Source organism: Notolepis coatsorum (genome assembly GCF_963971535.1).
Source record: "Notolepis coatsorum genome assembly, chromosome: 2".
Classification (NCBI taxonomy): Eukaryota; Metazoa; Chordata; class Actinopteri; order Aulopiformes; family Paralepididae; genus Notolepis; species Notolepis coatsorum.
The window spans coordinates 82,928,848-82,951,053 of record NC_140166.1 but is presented as its reverse complement, the minus strand read 5'-3'; the positions used below and the strand labels follow the sequence as shown (position 1 = coordinate 82,951,053).

The 22,206-nt window shown below is 44.0% G+C and overlaps 1 protein-coding gene across 2 annotated transcripts in view; it reads left to right on the top strand.

Moving 5' to 3' along the window:
- The window catches only part of pde3b (phosphodiesterase 3B), a 190,304-nt gene that overhangs the window by 39,741 nt on the left and 128,357 nt on the right, over nucleotides 1-22,206 (top strand). The gene's annotated exons all lie outside the window — the stretch shown is intronic.

The window sequence follows — 22,206 nt, the reverse complement described above, 5'->3', positions numbered from 1 at the left end:
AGAACAGACCATTTGAATTGTCTGAGCCGGATTTCATCATCTCAATCATAGCATTACCCCTGCCCCACCCCTCCAGATATGCATGTTCTTTTGCACTCTTGCCTTAAGCTTCAGCCTACATAACGACCTTATGATGACGCATATTGCCTTCTGGGAATCTAGTGTTCTTTGTGCGTTTTTGAGTGTGTTCAATCTGCTGTCTATCTGATGTTTCTCTGGTTATAGTAATTTCATTAGATGTGATCAGAGAGATTTAAGCTAAACTTTAACCCGACAGAATGACTTAAGTGAATGTTACTGATTTATAGGCTTGAGACCAACGCATTCTAAACATTTAAAGCCACACAGTTCCACATCTATGCCACAGATTACAGAGATGACGGACAAACATTTGATGAAAATCAGCACAAGAGTCGAATCGGTCATGAATCTTGATCATATATTTAACACATGTCTCATTATTTGTGGTAACTTTTGGTTTACAGTTTGCTTGTGATAATTTGTGTATCTCAAGGCAAAAGTAAGTTGGTAGTGTTGTTACTGGATGAAAGGGTTAAGTCGATGTGCGCTGGCTGCCTGGATGAAAGGGTTAAATTGATGTGCTGTGTGTTTGCTGCCTGGATGAAAGGGTTAAGTTGATGTGCTGTGTGTTGGCTGCCTGGATGAAAGGGTTAAGTTGATGTGTGTTGGCTGCCTGTATGAAAGGGTTAAATTGATGTGCGCTGGCTGCCTGCATGAGAGGGTTAAGTTGATGTGCGCTGGCTGCCTGGATGAAAGGGTTAAGTTGATGTGCGCTGGCTGCCTGTATGAAAGGGTTAAATTGATGTGCGCTGGCTGCCTGGATGAAAGGGTTAAGTTGATGTGTGCTGGCTGCCTGTATGAAAGGGTTAAGTTGATGTGCGCTGGCTGCCTGGATGAAAGGGTTAAGTTGATGTGCGCTGGCTGCCTGGATGAAAGGGTTAAGTTGATGTGCGCTGGCTGCCTGTATGAAAGGGTTAAGTTGATGTGAGCTGGCTGGCTGGATGAAAGGGTTAAGTTGATGTGCGCTGGCTGCCTGGATGAGAGGGTTAAGTTGATGTGCACTGGCTGCCTGGATGAAAGGGTTAAGTTGATGTGCGCTGGCTGCCTGGATGAAAGGGTTAAGTTGATGTGAGCTGGCTGCCTGGATGAAAGGGTTAAATTGCGCTCAGGGCCCGAAATTAGAGCCCGCCACCCGCCAACATTGGCGGGCAGTTTTTACGTTTGGCAACTCCCACTGAGAGGTCTGCCCGCCGTGTGGCGGGCAATAATAGTCATGTGAAAACCGAAAATCATGATCCAATTCTTAGCGCAGTTCTCACTCGCTGTCTCAGCACAGACATGCAGCGCACCACGCACTGCTGCTCCTACCCCTCTCGCACCTGTTTCTGTATGCTGCATGTAAACAGAGGCTATTGCCTCGGACAGTCACCGTGACGTTAGTCTAGTCAGAGGGACCTCCGTGAGCTAATGTTAGCTACTGTTATAAAATGACCCAGTCAACTATTCACTTTTAGTTTAATACATGAGGCATTGTGTAACGTTATCCAGCCGGCTAGCTACTGATAGCTCCCGACATCAACAACTGCTCTAGCAAGTGTCCAGTGCATAATACCTCCGTTGGCTAGGTAGCTCATGTTAGCCCACGTTAGCTCACTAGTCACTACGAAATGTCCCAGTAAACTAAATAGTTCAGAGGCGTTGTCCCAACGCCATCCAGCAGTAGCTACAGATAGCTCCTGACATCAATGTCCTACAACATGCGTATTCGAGCCCCTGGCTTACATCGCATGAGGGCTGCTGAATAGGGCCTAGCTGCAGCGCAGGAGAATCCTTTCATGCTGAATGTAGAGTTTAGGGTCCAGCTGCAGCGCCGGAGAATCCTTGCTGGAGCTGGAGGCCACTCGAGTATACACACAGACAGTGGAGCTGTTTGCAGACAGCGAGGTGGCGATGTCTCACAGACAATACAACTACAAGTATGATTATATAATATATATATTTTATTAAAAAAGATTTTTTTATATAAAATAATAATAATAATTTTTTTAATCAAAAAAAAAGTTGGCAGGTAAGAAATATGCTTGGCGGGTAGATTCTTCCCATCTACCCGCCACTGGCCGGTGAGTCAAAAAGTTAATTTCGTGCCCTGTACAGTGCGCTGGCTGCCTGGATGAAAGGGTTAAGTTGATGTGTGCTGGCTGCCTGGATGAAAGGGTTAAGTTTATGTGCGCTGGCTGCGTGGATGAAAGGGTTACGTTTATGTGCGCTGGCTGCCTGGATGAAAGGGTTAAGTTGATGTGTGCTGGCTGCCTGAATGAAAGGGTTAAGTTGATGTGCGCTGGCTGGCTGCCTGGATGAAAGGGTTAAGTTGATGTGCGCTGGCTGGCTGCACAGTGAAACAGGATGCAGCGTCATCGTTGTCAGCCTGCTGGTGTGGAGTGCAAACAGATGAGGAAATGCTTGAGCGGGTACTCCAAAACTCTGGTTGCCCTGGAAACGTTTTGCGTCATGATCGCCAGCAATTAGCTCGCAGCACTCAGTTTTTCACGATGGGTCTAACCAGGCTTAGCCCAGTGGCCCCTGTGTTTTTAAGAATCACCCGTAAAACAATACTGTGAAATATGCCTAGTTGATTTTATTTACTGTACTTCCTTTAATCTTTTAGTTTTTTTTAAACATAGCCCATGTCACACCTAGTATTAGATTTTAGATTTCTAAAGCCCCCCCCATCCCCCTTCTCAATTCTAGTTTGACCTGCGGTGAACGTGCAGTGAACTGAAGTTTCTGCTAGAAATGAGATGATCAGAGTCCAGTCTCTCTCTTCCCTGGTCTCTTTCACATTTTACACCAATGAGTATTGATGTTTACTTGAGTTTAGATTTTTCCTGATCTGACCTCATCTCTCTCTCTCTCTCTCTCTCTCTCTCTCTCTCTCTCTCTCTCTCTCTCTCTCTCTCTCTCTCTCTCTCTCTCTCTCAAATTTAAAGCTTGTGGATTTTTGCAAGTATGTGTATTCTGTATAGAATATTGCACTGGCAGACACTCTAATACTATAACCACACTAACAGCCACTCAATCGGCTGCTCGTTAGGGTTTCAAGTGGAGTAGTTTCTGCATGGCTCATCTCTAAAGATTCCTGTTGCACCATACGGTTCCCAACAGTCCCAAACATTGCAGACGGCCTGGCTTTTAACTTCAGAAGGAGGTTGTTGAACCTAGCGTGTGTTGACTATTTGTTCAGCGGAGAGGGTGAGCGAGAGGGTGAGAGAGAGAGATAGAGATAGAGAGAGAGAGGAAATGATTAGTTATTTTAATTAAACAGGTAAGAGTCTGCCTATCATGTTTATTGGCTGAGTCTACGCATCCCTGTTTATTTTAACGTAGACGCACAACTGTTGCCTCAAATAATTATAACCTTTCATTATTAAGGCGTCCATGCAAGAACCGACTTTTACACTGAATTCAGTTTGCTTGGACACTGACTCTTCTCACATCTTGCTGGAGAAAAAAATACATAAATTTTAATAAACGCTTGATCGCTGCACCGATCAAACTTTAATGATCCGAATTTGTCTTTCCTCCCCTGCTTTTCTTCCCTGCTTTTCTTCTCGCCTTTCATTCTTCCACTCATCTTCTTCTCATATTCTCACTGAACTTTTCTGTGTGTGTGTGTCTCTCTCTCTTTCACCCCCCCCCCCTCTCTCTTTCACCCTCTATCTCTCTCTCGTTCACCCTCTATCTCTCTCTCACTCTCTCTTTCTCACCCCCCCCCCTCTTTCTCTCTATTTCACCCTCTCCCTCTCTCCCCCCCCCTCTCTCTCTCTATCTCTCTCTCTCTCTCTCTCACCCACCCTCTCTCTCTCTCTTTCCGCCTCTTTTGAAAACGTCGGCAGCACTGCTTCTTTTACACTAAAAGGCTGTTGCTAAGTGACGGTTGACGTCAGCCCGCCGCGGCTACAGAGGAGGGCCTGTCTGCTGAGCAGCTGGGGGCAGATCCCACTGCAAAGGGCAGAAAACTATCAAGCGCTATTAGTCACTGCAGTGAAAACCCCGAACTTCAACCGCCGAGGATCAGCCACTCGGTGTTCTTAAAAAAAAAAAAAAAACTGTACAAGTGGAATCCAGTGGAATTATTGTTTCTGCTAAATCTTCGAAGAAACTGCTGTTCTGTTATAGGCCTGCCAGTCCCCACCCCCTTTTCTTCTCTCTCTCTCTCTCTCTCTCTCTCTCTCTCTCTCTCTCTCTCTCTCTCTCTCTCTCTCTCTCTCTCTCTCTCTCTCTCTCTCTCTCTCTCTCTCTCTCTCTCTCTCTCTCTCTCTCTCGCTGTCTCCTTTTCACTCACATTAACCCCGACCCACCCCTCCCCCCTAACAGACACACACACAAGCTGAAATACCAGACCACCCCCCCCCCTAACATGAGTGAGATTTTGTAGAGATGGGGAAAAATCAATTACCAGTGTCTGAGGAAGGTCTCTGAGAGCTCCAATGTGGTATCTCCCCCCCATCCGGCCAAGGCTGCTCTGGAGCCTGCAAGCCATTGTTCAGTGTAATCAATTCCCAGGAACCCATATCTCTCACACTACCCCCATATCTCACTCTCTCTCTCTCTTTCTCTCTCTCTCTCTCTCTCTCTCTCTCTCTCTCTCTCTCTCTCTCTCTCTCTCTCTCTCTCTCTCTCTCTCTCTCTCTCTCTCTCTCTCTCTTTTTTTTTTTTTACACCATTCGATACATTGTGATTTTAAATAGTTTTACACCAGTTCACTGCACAATTGAGTTATTAACCGTTGGAGGATTTTAAATTAGCACACAGTGCCAGGATATATCACTACCCCAAAACCAAAATTCTTTCTTTTTCTTTTAGAATTTTGTCAATCTTTGCGGAATCGCAAAAGGTAGAATCGTGTTTTACTACGTGAATATATTATTTCTCCCACCCCTAATATGTGTGTTTGGAGCTGGGTTTCTCTGGGGTGTCAGTCACACAGGCAGCTGGGAGAGACAGCGACAGCCGAGGGGGAGGGACAGAGATGATGTCGTTAAGATAAGATAAGATATTCTTTTAGTGATCCCCTTGGGGAAATTCAGGCATCATAGGAGCATGGGGGAGGGGGAGGGGAGGTATAGGTAGTAAAAAAGCAGTGTAAACAATATAACAAATCAATATAATTAACTCTGGACATGTGCATATGGGCCCTCTGTTATATTTGCCCTACAATAAATAGTTACAATATATAATCTAATAATCCAATAATCTAAATCTAATCTAACATATAATCTAAAAAAGACTAAATGCTAAAATGCTAAATGCTAAGTATATGCAATATATAATCTAATAATCCAATAATCTAAATCTAATCTAATATATAATCTAAAAATGCTAAATGCTAAAATGCTAAATGCTAAATGACGTGGACTTCAAAGGCGGCAGAACGAGGCGGGAGGTGAAGGCTTTTCAATCACACGCTCTCCTTCTGCGGCTTTACATGTAATGCGCTTCTGGTCATAGACATTCAGAGCCACGGTCCACTCTTAACCATCACTGAGATCAAACTGAGAATTTGTAAAGGATAGGCAAAAATAAGTATGTGCTTCAGCCTATTCCTTTTTTTCGTTGATTTTGGATTTTGTGTGTGAGCTTGCCTTGAATATGTACATTTGTAATTTGTCTTCATTCATTCAGATCCGTCTCCTTGTCCCCATTGAAAGGAGCTCCCTGTAAGTGGAGTCTCTTAGCAGAAGGTTTCTCTGAAGCACGGCTAGAGTGAGCGCTGATGGATAGGCCCTCATGTACGACACGAGAGATATGCCGGGTATAAAAAGGTACTTCGCCCCGGTGGTGTAAATAGGTACGCAGTCCTGCATCCCTGACTCATTCAAATCAGAAAGGACTCTGTAGAACTCTGCATCAATGAATCCAGGGGACGCACATGGTTTTCTTTACATTTCATTTTTTCATCCAATACCACTTTCATTGCAGATATTTAATTTATTCAACAAGGGTAAATGGTATTGGTAAATAAACACACATGGATGCCATGTTAATTCATGCCGATGACCCCGGTAACACTCTATTGTCCAGGGGACGTGCTGTTTCGAGAGGAAAAAGGACATGAATCCACCAAAATATCCAATGGTCCACCGTCTGCACATATCGCAATATAGACAACAAGGTCCTGTTTAGTTCATTTACATTTACATTTAATCATTTAGCTGACGCTTTTATCCAAAGCGACTTACAAGTTCTGTACGACAAGTCATCAGGAAAGGTACAACTCTATCAGCTGAGTAACAATGTTCATCAAAGTGTTGCGTGTTACAGTGTAGGTTAGTTTATTAGGACAAGTGCATGACAGTAAGGTTAGGGTTGGGGTTAGATTTTTATTTTATTTTAATTATTTCAGATAATGGTTGAAGAAGTGCGTCTTTAGTCGACGGCGAAAGATTGGACAGGTTTCGGCTGTCCTAACTGGGGTGGGTAGTTCATTCCACCATTGTGGGGCAAGGACTGAGGCTGAGGTTACACCTTTCGTATCATCTTCGTATTGTTTTCTTATACGCATCGCCGCGTATCGCCGCGACGTCATGCGCCTCGAGTCACACTTTCGTTTTTTTTTCGTTTTGTCACCAGAGCACACTGATGTAGTACACTGCCAAAGCAGTAGGTGGCAGTAGGTGGCAAACATGAAGGCAATTTCAACCAATCAGAACGAATGTGCCAATACACTTCCTGGAAGCTCCAGCAAAGAAAATGTCAACAAGGCAGGCGCCTATGCCGCGCCACCATCTTGCTCAATGCAGCAATTCTTTTTTCAGCAAAGCCTAATAAAAGTGCAATAAACAAAACGGATACATTCACTGTGTGTTCTGCCTGTCATTTGTTGATGAAACAAAACTAACATCAACACAAGTGACCACCAAGAGCGGATAGTTTAGGCTAAAAAACGATCGGTAGCATTGTACATTGTAGCATTGTTAGCTGCATGCTAACGTCAATGGAGTATGCCATTATAACAATATAGCATTGTGGCTAGAAGCTAACGTTAGCTCACGCTACTTAGCCAGCATCAAAACTGATGATATCGCGAGCTATCAGTAGTTAGATAACATTAGAGACAACGCTGTGTGTATTAAACAAAGGTGAATAGATGACTGGGCCATTTTGTTTAATGCTTCTTAAGTTGAAAGAGGAACTCTGAGCTAACAGGGTCTGAATCCTGATAGCTCACGTTAGCCAGCTGCTCATGCCATCGGTAATGCTAGCAGAATGAATGGATGTAAACTTTATTTAACATATTGCATATGGGTACAATACAATACGGCTCAATACAAACAATTGTTAAGGGAATGCAGACTGTTGTAGCTTGGACTGGGGTCCTTATAACAATAACTTGACAACACATGGTAGCTGAAGCTATTTTGGGACACGGAGCTCTGTCCCAAACGCCTGTACGTTAATGCCAAGCAAGCAGTGCAAAAATGCTTCCGCATTCGTCACCGCACGCTAGTGCGGTAAAGCGCCCTTCTTTTCAGACAAATGCTACCGTGCGTGCACCGGCGGCGGCGTGCTCGCTCAGGTGCGTGCGTGCGCCGGCGTGCTCGCGCGAGGTGCCCGCGCATGCGCATGAGATCCCGCCTTGGTTGGAGCTCAATATATATAAGTCACCGCCTCTTATTCACTATCTGGCACTAGCTCAATTGGCAAGGACACATGGCTGTGGATCCTATGGCTTGTTTGCTGGCGAGTTCGAATCCCATCGAAAATATTTTTTAACGTGATTTTTTTTTAACGTGTATTCTTTCGCCGGTTAAGGTTAGGCATTGTTTCGGAGTTGGTTAAGGTTAGAACGGTTAAGTTTAGGCGCTGTTAAGGAGCTGGTTAAGGTTAGAGTTTGTCAAAGAGAATGGCAATATAATTTCTATGGTTAAGGTTAGGCATTGTTTCGGAGTTGGTTAAGGTTAGAACGGTTAAGTTTAGGCGTTGTTAAGGAGCTGGTTAAGGTTAGAGTTTGTCAAAGAGAATGGCAATAGACAGCCTATTTCCGCGCGACCTGGGCGCTGGGCGGCGGAAAATGAAAGGCGCATTACTGCATGCCCCTACGGTAAGTTTTTGCACTGCTTGCTTGGCATAAAGCTACACGCGTCCCAAACACACACACACACACACACTCTGCTGTCACCGGAAGGGCACGCAGATGGTATCTACTGCGCATGGGCGTTTTCGCAACAACGGCTAGCGTGCTGACTACACGCTGTTTGTTGACTCGTTTTTTTGCGTATCTCCAAACGCAAACACAATTTTGCGTTTCAGCCGTATCCACAAAAAAACGCCAAAAAACGTGTTTCTGTGTAGATAGGACATGATACGTCGTCAAAAACGTATAAAAAAACGCCAGGAATACACTAGTCTAACCTCAGCCTGAGAATAGGCGACGGTTGAAAACCTTTTGAAATGTCACCAAAGAAATAAAATCGAACTTGCTGGTTAACAACAAGGGTGTAAAGTACTTGAGTAATTGCACTTTGTTACAATACTTAAGTACTGTTTTTGGGGATTTGTACTTTACTCGAGTATTATTAGGTTTGTATACTTGTACTTTTACTCAATTACATTTCAGAGAAAAAAAACATACTTTTGACTCCTTACATTTAAAATGCAGACCTACAAAGTACAAATCTCGCAGGTCCGACAGTTTTAATTAGTATATTTGTCTCTCTGGCCGAACTAACGTTAACGTTATTAATTCTGCGGCCACACTTTATTTAAAAACACAGCCAATGAAATACCCATCAATGGAAAATGAACCCGTCCATACCCATGCTGATTGGTCCTTGTGCAAGACTAGAAAGCGGGGATCTTTGATTGAACACCTGCTATCAGAAGAATAGACAGTCACAGTGACAAGCTACAGATGATGGCCACAAACGATAGTACGAGTGATGAAGAGGACGAAAACGGAACATTTCATTGCCCCGGAATAAAAGAAAGTTTAACTTTTTAGTAATTGAGTAAAAGTAAAAACTTTTCTACTTTTAAATGTACTTAAGTGTGTTTTAACCAGATACTCGGACTTTTACTTGAGTAAGATCTTGAGACGGTACCCATACTTTCAGTTAAGTATAATTTCTGAGTACTTTTTACACCCCTGGTTAACAAAGTATTGCAGGCAGGCTAGGGATGCACTCGAATGAGAATACGTTGAAAAGCACAGATAATCACAGATATTTCTTCTACCCCTAGCTGCTCGTTATTATTCGAGGGGGGGGGGGGGGGGGGGGGCGTGATTGACATGTCTGTCTATAAGCCGTTATGTTACTTCAGATTGATTCACATCATTGTGGACGGCCACAAGAATAAAATGCGTTTGTGACATTTAATATTTCACTAAGTAGTCATTTAATTTACTACACAAAGAGGCGTGAAAGCCAACGTACAAACCCGGGAACACCCCCCCTTCTCTGCACTGACCCCCCCCCCCCCCCCCATTCTTCTCTCTAATTAAATTCAAAGGGGCTTTATTGGGACACATACGTTTACATTGTCAAAGCAAGTGTAAAAACAAAACAAAAAAACATTGCAATCAAACATAGAAAAAAAGAAGTAAAATTTACTGAATACAAATAGAAACATTTAGCTTTTTCTATTGAAAATATAGATAACTCTATTATTCTCTATTACTCTCCTCTGTCACTGACAGATGCACAGTGGACTGGCTATAGTAGGACTAGAGGGAAACATAAATAAAATTAAATAGCAAAAAAGATGTATGTATTACTGTTGTAACTGACATTAACACATCAAGAAACTCTAACGAAGCGTCATTGGAATTTTGAAGTGAAGATTATTCACTTCAACTGAAGGATACTTTTCTATTGGACTTCTATTCAAATACAGATGCATGAATATAACCATATATCCAAGTTTAACACTATACGCAAGTTTAACACTACAATTCGTCTTTATTGTTGTATGTTAGGCAGGGACTACAGATGTTAAACTAGCTCATTAGCTAATTCTGGCACATTTACATTGATGTGGAAACTGAAGATGTTGATTAATGTGCACTGTCCCTGGGTAAACAATTAATAAACTTAACTTAAACTTGGGGAACCACTCTAATGACCACCTGTGTGTCCTGGGCAGTGGTGCGTTATTGAAATCATCTGGGGTTGCACGCACCACGTGCACGCGCGCGCTCCCGCGAATGCGCATTTAATGTCCCCTCGCTTGAGCACAGACTAAAGACAGGAATGTAACACATGTCTTCACAACAAGTTAGGTGTGAATGTATCTGAGAACGTATTTAACACACCTGACAACCGGCGCTATTGATATGCAAATAGCGAGTACTTATCTGGGGTTGCACTCCGTGCAACCCCGTCCCATGAAGAACGCATGCCTGGTCCCGGGGACTCGCTACCTTGAACACCTATTTACCGCACCGCTTGGCTTTTTGGCTAAGCTCTATGTTGTTGTCCTGAAAAGGAGCATTCCAATATGTAAAAAAATGTTGTTTGCTGAAATAAGGGTTCACAGGAACAAATAGTTTTGCACAAAGTGATGCGTCTTCAAAACATAATGTATCTCTAAACTCTCAAAGCGCCAAAAACAGGTGACACGATTGAACCCAGACAGGTGTTCCTCTTTCTCTACTGGGCCATAAAACACCTAATTCTAGCACTGTTCTATTAGTGAGTCGTTTAACGGTGTATCGGAATGACTACTGCGGTGTGCCCCCCCCCCCCCCCCCCCCAGAGCCCATATCTGTTGTGACCTCTCAACAGCCTGGTCCTGGTACAGCCCAGCGGGGGGGTGGGGGGTCGGGGGTCCAGGGTACATAAGGTCTCATGTAGCGTCCTTCACAAAATAAACTCCACAGAGCACTCATCACATGGAGAAAGGATAATACAGATTGCACGGTTGCAAAAAAAAACTAAGCAATTTTGTCCCAAGCGTCGTAAATGTTCCTCTACCTCCATACCGATTTATTTTACTTCAAAAATGACTCTGAAAGGACATATTTAGTGTTTTTTTTTTTTTTTTGTAACATTGTTTTCACATGAGAGCTGTTAGGCGACCCGAGCCGGAACGTGCCGGACATGGTCGCTCGCGCCGCGCGTGGCTCTGGGCACCGGCAGACCCTAACCCAACCGAGAGGTTATTTTGGTTTGGTCTCTATCCTGTTGTGAAAGACGAGCTTCAGTGTAAAGACGGGTCGTCGTGTCGTGCTGCCTGCCTGCCTGCCTGCCTGCCCCGCATTGCAGCATCTGCCAGTTGGCCCACACAGCCTATGACATCACTATCTTCTTTGTTGGAGGGCTGTTGTTGTTGTCCAGGATACTAAAACAGGAAATATGAGTAACCACCATCGATGGTTTAAACTTGACATAACGTTCTAAATGAACCTGTGTGTATTTCCTGTTGCAATGTTTGCTAATAAAATAACTGACAGGAAATGCACCGTGGTCCAAGCTGTGTCCCTATAGCAACAGAAGTCCAGTGAAGCCGTCTACATGGCACTAACCTTAGATTGACTGTGGATCGCTACATTGCATCACTGGTGCAAGCTCGTGCTACTTCTTGAAGCACTAGACTATCTTGATTTTAATTAGGCCTACCTAATTGCAATTGATGCATTTCTGATTATTGGGCAATGGGCACACAGAATAATACCGGCATCACCACATAGTCCTATTTCAGGTTAGGCCCGTTGGGAAATCGGCAGCCAATTGCAAATATATGCATAAACAAGCTACTGTGTATATATCCTCCATGAAAAAGTCATGACCCATTACTAGCAAAAAGGATGGGCCTATGGCATGTGTTTCACAGCTTTTATTACCACATAAACAAAACACTGTTAGGCTATAGAACAACGTTGCTGCTGAGCAAAGCACCTGACCTGTCAAATAGCTGTCTGTCTTGGGCCTGGGACACACTGCCTACCTGTCTTGGGCCCGGGACACAGTCCATGTTACACAGCCCATGTTAACAGGTTAGAGCAGCCACACAGTGACCATGTTAACAGGTTAGAGCAGCTACACAGTGACCATGTTAACAGGTTAGAGCAGCTACACAGTGACCATGTTAACAGGTTAGAGCAGCTACACAGTGACCATGTTAACAGGTTAGAGCAGCCACACAGTGACCATGTTAAAGGAAAACTCCAACATTTTGGGAAATTAGCTTATTTGCCATCTACCCTGGAGTTAGACAAGAAGATGCATACCTTTTTCTTCTCTGTGCATGCAGTAGGAGTAGGAAGACGTTGGGAACTAGGCTAATGGAGGAACCTACTTCTAGTGACTGACGCTAAGCTAGGCTAACGGTGCACGTCTTCCTACTCCTACTGCATGCACACAGAGAAGAAAAAAAGGTATGTATCTTCTTGTCTAACTCCAGGGTAGATGGCAAATAAGCGAATTTCCCAAAATGTTGGAGTTTTCCTTTAACAGGTTAGAGCAGCCACACATCTCTCTCTCTCTCTCTCTCTCTCTCTCTCTGAACGAGGGAAAAACTAAAATCACGTGACTGCTTTCTGGTTACAACGCTTCACTTTTCTGACCGCTCATCAAGGATGGATGACATGAAACATTATATTATCGATGGCCTTTCATCAAAAGCAAACCCAATGTAGAAAGATAGGGCCGGCTGTAGCAGCACCGCAGTGTGTGGAACACGACGCGCGCGACGCAGCAGTTCAGCGCGACGCAGCAGTTCAGCGCGACGCGGCAGTTCAGCGAGGTAGCCGTCACACAGGTGAAGGTAAGCTGTGTGTACGCACGGCATCAGTCGCATCAGATTTCAGCGAGCCTATTGTGTTACAGGCACTTTGCGGTCTTATCCCCCGTCCCGTACGTCAAGCTCGGACGTCATAGGACGACAGGCGGCAATCTAATCAACCCAACTGAGGCCTGGTCCACTTGTACGCAGGTATTTCTGAAAATAGGGGTTTTCCTCCTTTCTCCCATCCACACCGACGGAAAGTGTCTCCGTCCAACAAACATTCACACGAAATGACCTGATGGCTAGGGTTGCCGCAGCGATGTGGAATTTACCATGATTAATAAACTCATGACAACACCGGTATTTCCAGTGACACCGGACATTTTACATAATGTGAAGTTTTAAATCTACTCTAGAAGTGAAAGTGAAACTTACTCTGTGCTGCGACTGCTGCACACACAGACCTGTCGGATAGCTCTGCTGTCTGCACGGACACTTTCAGTTGATAACGTATGTATATGTAGGTATTGATTACATAAATTTTTTTACAATACAATAGAGTTTTTTTTAATTTGACGTGGGTACTGAAATGCGAAAATGAACTAAATGGGTTTTATCTTTAAAAAAGCACCGGTGGGTGGCGCAGCGGACTAAGCGCTCGTCACCAACGCGAGAGACACTGGTATCGAATCTGGCTGTCAGCGTTGCCTCCGGCTTGGGCCGGCCGTCATACTGACTCAATTGGCAGAGTCAGCGGGAGGGGAGTCGATGGGGTGGTAATCTGGTCGTTGTAAACAGCGACTCCTACAGGTCGGTCACGGCACCTGCACAGCAAGGACAGGAGATGTCGAGGGTAGTGTGAGCCTCCCACACGTTACACCTCGCCAATGAGAGTCCGCGCTGGCAGGTGAAAAGTAGTGGCTGGCTGACTCCGCAGTCCGCATGTATCGGAGGGGACACGTGATGCAAGGCTTCTATCCTCCCTACAACCGGCCAGTGGGGGGCATATGCGAGCAACATTCAAGACAGGGGAGGGGAGAATTGGCACAACGGAATTGGGATGGGAGAAAAAAAGATTATGTGGATTATGAGGCTGCAGAGAGCTCTCCGTGATCCTGATTGCGGAGGAAAATTCGAGAAAATACTATTTTCCGGTTTCACCCGTCTACTCTACACGAATACACTGTGTATTTTTTAAAACTAGAGTTTCTGAAAATATTCACCCTGGCAGGAGTTTTCAAAAAGGTCAGTTTTCAGTGACCTACTTTATTTTATTTCATACGTATCTTGTCTAGCACAGTCTCTGGAGCGTAACAGTAAGAAGCATTTTGTATAAAAGTATCCTGTACTTCTGTATGACAACTATTAAAGAAACTTGAAACTTTTACTTGACCTAAAACACAGTTTGCATGCGGATGAAAAGCCAAAATGCATAAAAAAAACTCTACAATTTATAAAATACCCACGTATATGTGGATCAGGCCTTAAAAATTCTCCGGCTATTCTGGACTACATGGCTTTACATATAGTCCTGAGGGCTAATATAGGACGTTCATAAGTGTTACAATCAAGCATAACCACTTGCCCTAAGGCCTAAGCAGTCACAGGAAAATATGGCTAGTTTTCCCGGTAGGCCTTGATTGCAAACAGGTGGACAACAGGAAGGCGGACACGTTTTACCAAAAATAACAATATTTATTTAATAACTAGCTAAAGAACAAAAAAGAGTGGAGAGCTGGGTGCTCCAGCCCCCATGATTTAGGATATCACAAAAAGAAGCACATGGACAAAAATATAGCGAAGAGCAAAATAGTCAAATCAGTGAGAGCACAGGTGAGCACTTCAGGTAAGCGACTCTGGTGAGACAAGACTGGAGACACTGCGACTGCACTCTGGTCTGTTTAGTAGGGTGTGGAGCCTCATCACCACACCTGTGTTCAATTATAAAAGCGGCCATGTTAAATACAAGAAACAACAGTGTGTCAATCACACCTCACCAATTAGTGACACCACACTTAAACCACAATGTGAATATACACCACAGACAGTAAGTATTCCCTCCACCATGTGAAAGTACACATAACAATAAGCAACAACACATTGATCCATGGAATTATGAACTGTTGCTCAATATGCTTTCTCTCTTTTTAACCTCAACAAAAAAAATCAGTCAAAATCATCTTCGATTTCATAGAAGTCCCAGTAAACACCTCCCTAGAGTGCATGGTCCCATTGTAGGATACCTGCTTTGAAAAAATTCCTAGACGTTTTCTGGGACATTCTTAGACGTTACTGTATACCCACTGGATGAACATGGGAACAATATAGCCATGGTGATGTTTGGAGGTAGGTTACCTGAGCTCCAGTGACCTCCTGTGTTGAGCTGAAAGAGATGTAACTAAGCTAATATAGGTTTATCTCTGCAGCCTGCATGTTGGCCAGTGTTAATTTTGGCAGCTATTTTCATTTTAGTTTTAGTCTTAGTCATGTGTCAAGTGCTCCTTTTTCGTTTTCATCATATTTAGTCATCTTCATTTATTTTTCGTTTAGTCAGTTTTAGTCAACTAAATGTCTGAGCATTTTAGTCTTAGTCTTTTTTTGTCTCAATTTTGTTTTAGTCTAAATTTTGTCGACGAAAACTGATGACATTTTTGTCTATTTTTAGTTAATGTACAAAAAAAAGTATATTATATAAATTATAAAACTTTTTTTTCTAATTTTTTACAGCTTACTGTTTTATATATACTGTTTTTTAGTAATAACTAGAAAGTAATGGTATTTATTCAACAACAGGTGATTGTATAGATTAGTATTAGTATCATTAAATGACAACTATGCTCAACTATGCTTCACCCACGGAAAGGTTGTTGGCACATTGGTTCCACACGGACATTATACGTTGTTGCACTTGCTTCCAGAAGGCTCCGTTTAGGTTAGAGGCTCTGTTGTGATTTTTAATGCACAATAAATATTCAACATTCTCTTTTGAGACTCCGCCTCAGACTCTTATCATTTGGCACTAAAAGCTAAACATTGTCACCGGTATGGCTGTCCGCAACATGTCATTAATTGTGTGCGAGAGGTCGATCAGTTAGCCACATTAGCGTGAGCTAGGTTAGCCACTAGTTAACGTGAGCTAGATGGAAATACAAACAATGTAACGTTACTGGTGAAAAAGTGATTTACCTTGGAATACTCCTTTGCCAACTTGCTGTACTTTTCTTGCAGGTCTGCAGCTGGATTATGAATAGTCCCAACTTTAGCCAAGGTAACGTTAAGCTAAAACTAGCTTTTCAATAGCTCTTCAGCTAATGCTAATAACAGAGCTCCCCGTCACACTGCTCTGACTCGGGACGATGGCATTAAGAAAAGTTATAATTATTTTGTCTCGTCTTGTTTTAGTCAACAATATCAACATACATGAAGAGAAATTTCGCTATTTTGTCTCGTTAGCGTCACACGGTCTTCAATAACGTGACGTCGCGTCTCGTTGTCGTCATGAAAAAAACCTTCGTTGACGAACATCTTTTGTCATCATTTTAGTTGACAAAATTAACACTGATGTTAATAATAACTTTATTTGTATATTGTATATGTTGGCTCACAAGAGTCCCGTAATAAGTTCAGATGCATGTATGGACAACATTTTGCATAGATAAATAGTGAAGATTGTAATGAATAATAAAAATTGTCCAGTAAAAGCTGGGTCTTGAAATAGTTTTCTCACTTCTGCATTTGAAAGTATGCTGCATATTGTACAATCTCAAGTACACCAGAACCATATACATGCAGGCCTAACCTTTGTTCTCCTTACCTGTGTTTAGTAAACTTGCTTGTGCTTTGTCAGTGTGACTGAAGTTATCTTGACAGCCTAGTGGTTCCATCATGTACGCACTGTGGCACGGCCACCCAAAGTAGGACTTGCAGGTCAAATGTGGCCCTTTTTTCCAGGATTTACTATTTTGTCCTATTTTGGTGCAATTTGATTATATTTTAGGAGTGGTTTTCTTTTTTGGATCCACTTTTTCTCCTTTTTCTATGCCCCCCACTGGCCGGTTGTAGGGAGGATAGAAGCCTTGCATCACGTGTCCCCTCCGGTACACGAGGAGGCAGCCTGTCACATCTTTTCACCTGCCAGCGCAGACTCTCATTGGCGAGGTGTAATGTGTGGGAGGCTCACACTACCCCCGTCTCTGCTGTGCAGGCGTCCCCCAACCGACCTGTAGGAGTCGCTGTCCACAACGTCCAGATTACCACCCATCGACTTCCACCCTCTAACTCTGCCAGTATGACGGCCGGCCCAAGCCAGAGGCAACGCCGACAGCTGGAGTCGAACCCGGGGTCTCTTGCGTTGGTGACAAGCGCAATGTACGCTGCGCCACCCAGCCGCCAAGGGTTTTAAGTAACTTAATTATTACAAGTAACAAACATGTTGACATCAGATGGAAGACATTGTCATTTGACTTTAAATTTGTATTTGTAAAATTATAAATGTCCGCAATTTTGGCATTCTTGGCCCACGGTCATCTCCCCTGATCTCCCCACATTGCTCCAACCAGTGTTGTAGTACTCCGAGTCCTGGACTGATTTTCAGGACTCGTGAATTGACTTGGACTTGAGTACTGATGACTCTGACTTGGACTCGAGCGTTGACTGCATTCGGACTCGGAAGGTGCAGACGAGGCCTCGGACTTGTTCATTGATAAATACAGTTATACATTTTTTTATTTTTTTATTTACTATGCCCTAATCATTTGGCATAAGATATTGATGGCCAGTGCATTTGTTTGCTATTGTGTCACAAAGTAAATTAACTCCCTTTGAAATGGTGACCGCTGTGTCATTTATGTTTAATGTAGACCTTTTTTTATTTGTACGTCAGCTCTTTGACTGCCAGAGTGGAGTGGACTCAACCTTGATGACTCGGACTCGGACTATGGTAATGGGGACTCGAGCGCTGGGCACTCGAGACTCGACGCCTGTGTGTGAGAGCCACTGAAGCGCCTCTGCCTCAAGAGGGCAAACATTTTCACCAAGTCAGGACATCCGTGACCAAACTAGTTTGAAAGAAAATGGGGCTATAATGTTCAGAGTATCACTAATAACCAAAAATGTAACTGAATAATATTTACGAGTGATGTAGTTATCAGAAAAGTAAAGGGGCCATAGGGCTATGTCTTTTTTCTGCGTAAGGAAAGGAAACCTTTATGGCTGCTTTCACTGTCGTTGCCATGGACATGTGAATAAAGAAGGCTGCACAGAAGCCGTGCAATTAAATTATTCCAACACATTCTTTTCATAAAAGAGACAAAGAATATGGGGCATAATGGGGGCATATTATTCAACATTATTTATTCAATGTAATGGGATAATTATACGAGTAAAGGTAACGTTTGGTTGAGATGTTTGACAGTGGAACGTCGTCCAACACTCTGTGTGGGAGGAGAGTGGCTCCAACCCAGTCAGACCTGCTTCCTGAGCGTCCATCATCATTAGAAATCCCTTCACATGCCCAATATGTGACTTTGTATCCCTGCTCAGGGTCATGTTACACGCTTTAGAAGCCACCTTTGCTGAATGGGGACAGTATTTAGGTTAGCATTCAAAAGAACGGCCAGACTGTTGTGTTTTGAGAAGAGAAATCTGTAGGCTAGTAGTTATTCTGTCGACATTTACAACTGCATTTGCAACAATGAATGTCCTCCTTTTAATGTTGTAATCTGCAACCATTTCTCTTTTGTTTTGGCGGCATCTGTTGGTGATAAGCAAATCATCGCTGTTGTGTTTTTTTTGGATTGCGCTTACTTGCTTACTTCCATCTTGATTTATTCCAAACAAACCGATGTTGCTGCTGGTGACATACAATCATCACTTCTAGTGATGCACGATATATCGGCCCCCGATATAATATCGGCCGATATGGCCGTTTTTTTTTACACATCGGTATCCGTCTGATATCAAGATAGGGCCGATATGGGCCGATATTATAAAAAAAAATATATATATATATATTTTTTATATTTAGATTTTTTTTATACATGTTTTGGTCTTAAATAGTTTCAAAATATCAGTCATTTCTGAAAATAAGTTACAAAAGTAAACAAAAAAAAAAAAACGTTTAGGAAAATAGCTCTTTATTTGATTGATTATCATAAAGTGTTTTCTATAGAGAGATATCGACATCTGTAAATATCGGTATTGGCCAGAACAACAATATTAATATCGGTTATCAGTATCGGCCACAACTTTCACATCGGTGCATCACTAATCACTTCCTGTGCACCAGATGGTTTTCCCAGGATTGTCCTACCAGAAACAAGTGTTCTGTTTCATCCTGGATGACCGCCAGAACGCTCGGTCACTCAGTGCTCAAAGCACCGTAACTGTCGTCCTATTTGATCCTTCCTGACCGCCAGAGGCGGCGCTTTAAGCACTGAGTGACCGAGCGCTCTGCGCGGCCATCCAGGATTCATAGAACCGTAGTCACATACGTAACTGTCGTTTTAGAGTAGCAAATGTAAAAGCATTCATGAACTCGGTACAGCACAAAGATTACTATTGTGTTATATCAATTAACGATAAAAAGTAGCTACATTTAAATGTTTGAGATTGTTACTTCAACTTTTGTTTCATTATTCTCAAACCATGCTTTTTCCCCCCTCATAAACAATACTGGTTCAGGGGCTTTATTGGATTGTTGAGATGTTGAAAATGTCGCCCACAGTATCTACAAGCAAGTTGCATTATCCTGCTTTTGAAAATAGCCCTAATGTCACGAGACCGGAGCATCCTGTGACCAAGGTCACTCCCATGTTGCCCATCTGAAGTGCCGGCACTCATGGCAGGAATGTTATGGATATTATATTATAACTGTTACTTGTTAACGTAGTCCCCTCTAGAGACAGGGAGGGAAGTGTGTTACCCTCTGGTGGTAGACCCTGGACCATTAGAGATTGTGGGATTACATGATCTCAATCACAAAAAAGAAAAAGACATCTCACATTATGCTCCCGGCTATCCAGATGTGGATAATCTAGTGATTGTGAATCTTCTTAACCGTTCATAGATCCATCCAATTGCAAATAATATTTCAAATGAACATGTCTCGTGTTTAGCTCATGCGGGATAATCTGCAGGGAATTCACTGTGCCTTAAAAACATGTTTTGATTGAAATGCAGTGCATTCTTGTTTGCCAAACTAATCTTCATCCCGTTCCTGTTCTGATTTATAGAGCCTGCTGTGGCCTAGCTCTCAGTCCTCTTGCCGTATATCTCTCTCTCTCCCTCTGTCTCTCTGTCTCTCTGTCTCTCTCTCTCTCTCTCTCTCTCTCTCTCTCTCTCTCTCTCTCTCTCTCTCTCTCTCTCTCTCTCTCTCTCTCTCTCTCTCTCTCCATCCTCTTGTCTCTGAACCAACAGCAGGTTCTCAGTGCTCATTGGCAGAGCAACCACATGGCTGGGTGCAGAGAGACACTGTCACTTCATTATACGTCTTTCTAAACACTCAGGACTTGACGATGCAAAATATATAAAAAAAAAAAAGCCCACTGGACCAAGCCACGCATTTTATTACTCTTGTGAAACAATTTTTGTGGCCTTTTTCTTTTACAATGTCGCCGGATTCAAATATAAATAAGACAAATCTTTTATAATGTCACATGAGAATTTTGCAGTATTAATTAGGGAAGCCAATGATGGTTTATCTTGTGTCTCAGATTGGTTCCAGACTAATATAAGCTATCGTTAAATGTAGAAAAATCTAATTTTATTTTGTAATAAAGGTCAAAGTTATTTGAAAAAGGAGGCAAAGCTATTAATCAGTAACACCGAAATCAAACAAGTAACGTTAGGTTATGACTATAACCAAGTTCTGTTAATTAGGGGTGACGCTTGGCATCACTACTGCACTCGCTCGCGTACGTGCACGCGCACTGAATAAATTCCACAAATGTACCTTTAATACCAGTATTAGTCTGACCACACCCCTCATCAGCTTACCTTCATAAGCAGGTGTGTGGTCACCTGCTCTCCTCCTTCCCAAGCTTTCACCACAAGGTCAAGGGCTGCAGCGGCCGTCTGATGCCAAGCGTCACCCCTAATTAACAGAACTTGGTTATAGTCATAACCTAACGTTCTGTTTCATTAGGGGCTCTGCTTGGCATCACTACTGCACAAAGGGAGGCCAAGCGGAGCCGCTGGCTGACAAATACACCCCGCTGACAGCCCCCCAAAACCATCAGAACAGGGAGGGCCGAGCCCCCCCGACCCCCCCTAATGGAGGGTATCCCCCCTATTAGGGGCTTCACGGGAAGGCGACGGACCCGACCGTGCGAAGAGGCACTCAAGCAACTCAACGCACAGGGTGAGCAGACCGTGGCTTGACCCCATGACTACACACACGCACAACCCGCATGCCACCCGGGAACGAACGGAGGAACAACCTCGTTACTGCCCCCAGAATCACGGGGTCAAGGGCAAACCCAACCCCGTGGCAAGGCCGTAGCAGCGGAGCGCGAAGGAAGACCCAGACCCACCAAAAGGACTGGACTCCCTGGAATGGGGGCCCGGAGAAGTCCATGATGCCAGCATCAAGACCCCACCAGGTGGGCACGTAGTGCCCCGCCCCCCACATCGCCAGCGTATTCGGACAAAGGCCCCTCAGTTACTGCCCCTGGTATTCCCAGGCGGAATCCCATCCAAGTACTAACCAGGCCAGAACCTGCTTAGCTTCCGAGATCGGACGAGATCGGGCGAGTTCAGGTTGGTATGGCCGTAAGCCGAGCGGGCCCTGTCCCCCCAATAGTACACCGCTTGGCACACTGACCCTGCAGAACAGGCAGTCAGCATGGCCGTAAGCACACAAAAAAGGTTAACCAACGGAAGCAGGCAGCGCACCGGGGAAAAACCAGGCAACAGGCTGTTAACCCTAGCCTGGAGACTGCGGACGAGACAGGCGCCAGAGGGGACAGCTGAACACAGCCGCCCCGGCGGAAGGAGCGTAAGCTGGCGGTGTTGCATGACCAAGCCTCCATTTAAAAACCCCCACCCAGAGGGGTCGAGGCAGAGAAGGCTGACACGATTGGCAGACGTCATGAACGTGCAGGGGCACCCTCAACCGGTGAACCCGGGAGTTGACACTGCTCCAACACACCAGGGAATCAACCACCTCGGTGTTACCCAATGCGGTGGTTGTTCCTATAACCCCTCAAGAAAAAACTCCAAAACACACCTGCGGGTATACACCGGCTATACCGCAGTACAAGTGTTTCAGTTTTCAAAAAAGGGTTAACCCAGGCCTACGGGTCGCAAACATCACTTCGGACCGGGCCTGGCGGTACGGGAAGCACAGGGTCACCAGAGGAGGTCAAAAAACCACCCCCACAGGCCCCTCTTCGCCATGCGTGAGAGAGGAGCGAAAAATAATGGAGAACCAGCCCCTAAGCACACCGTACTTGGTATTCC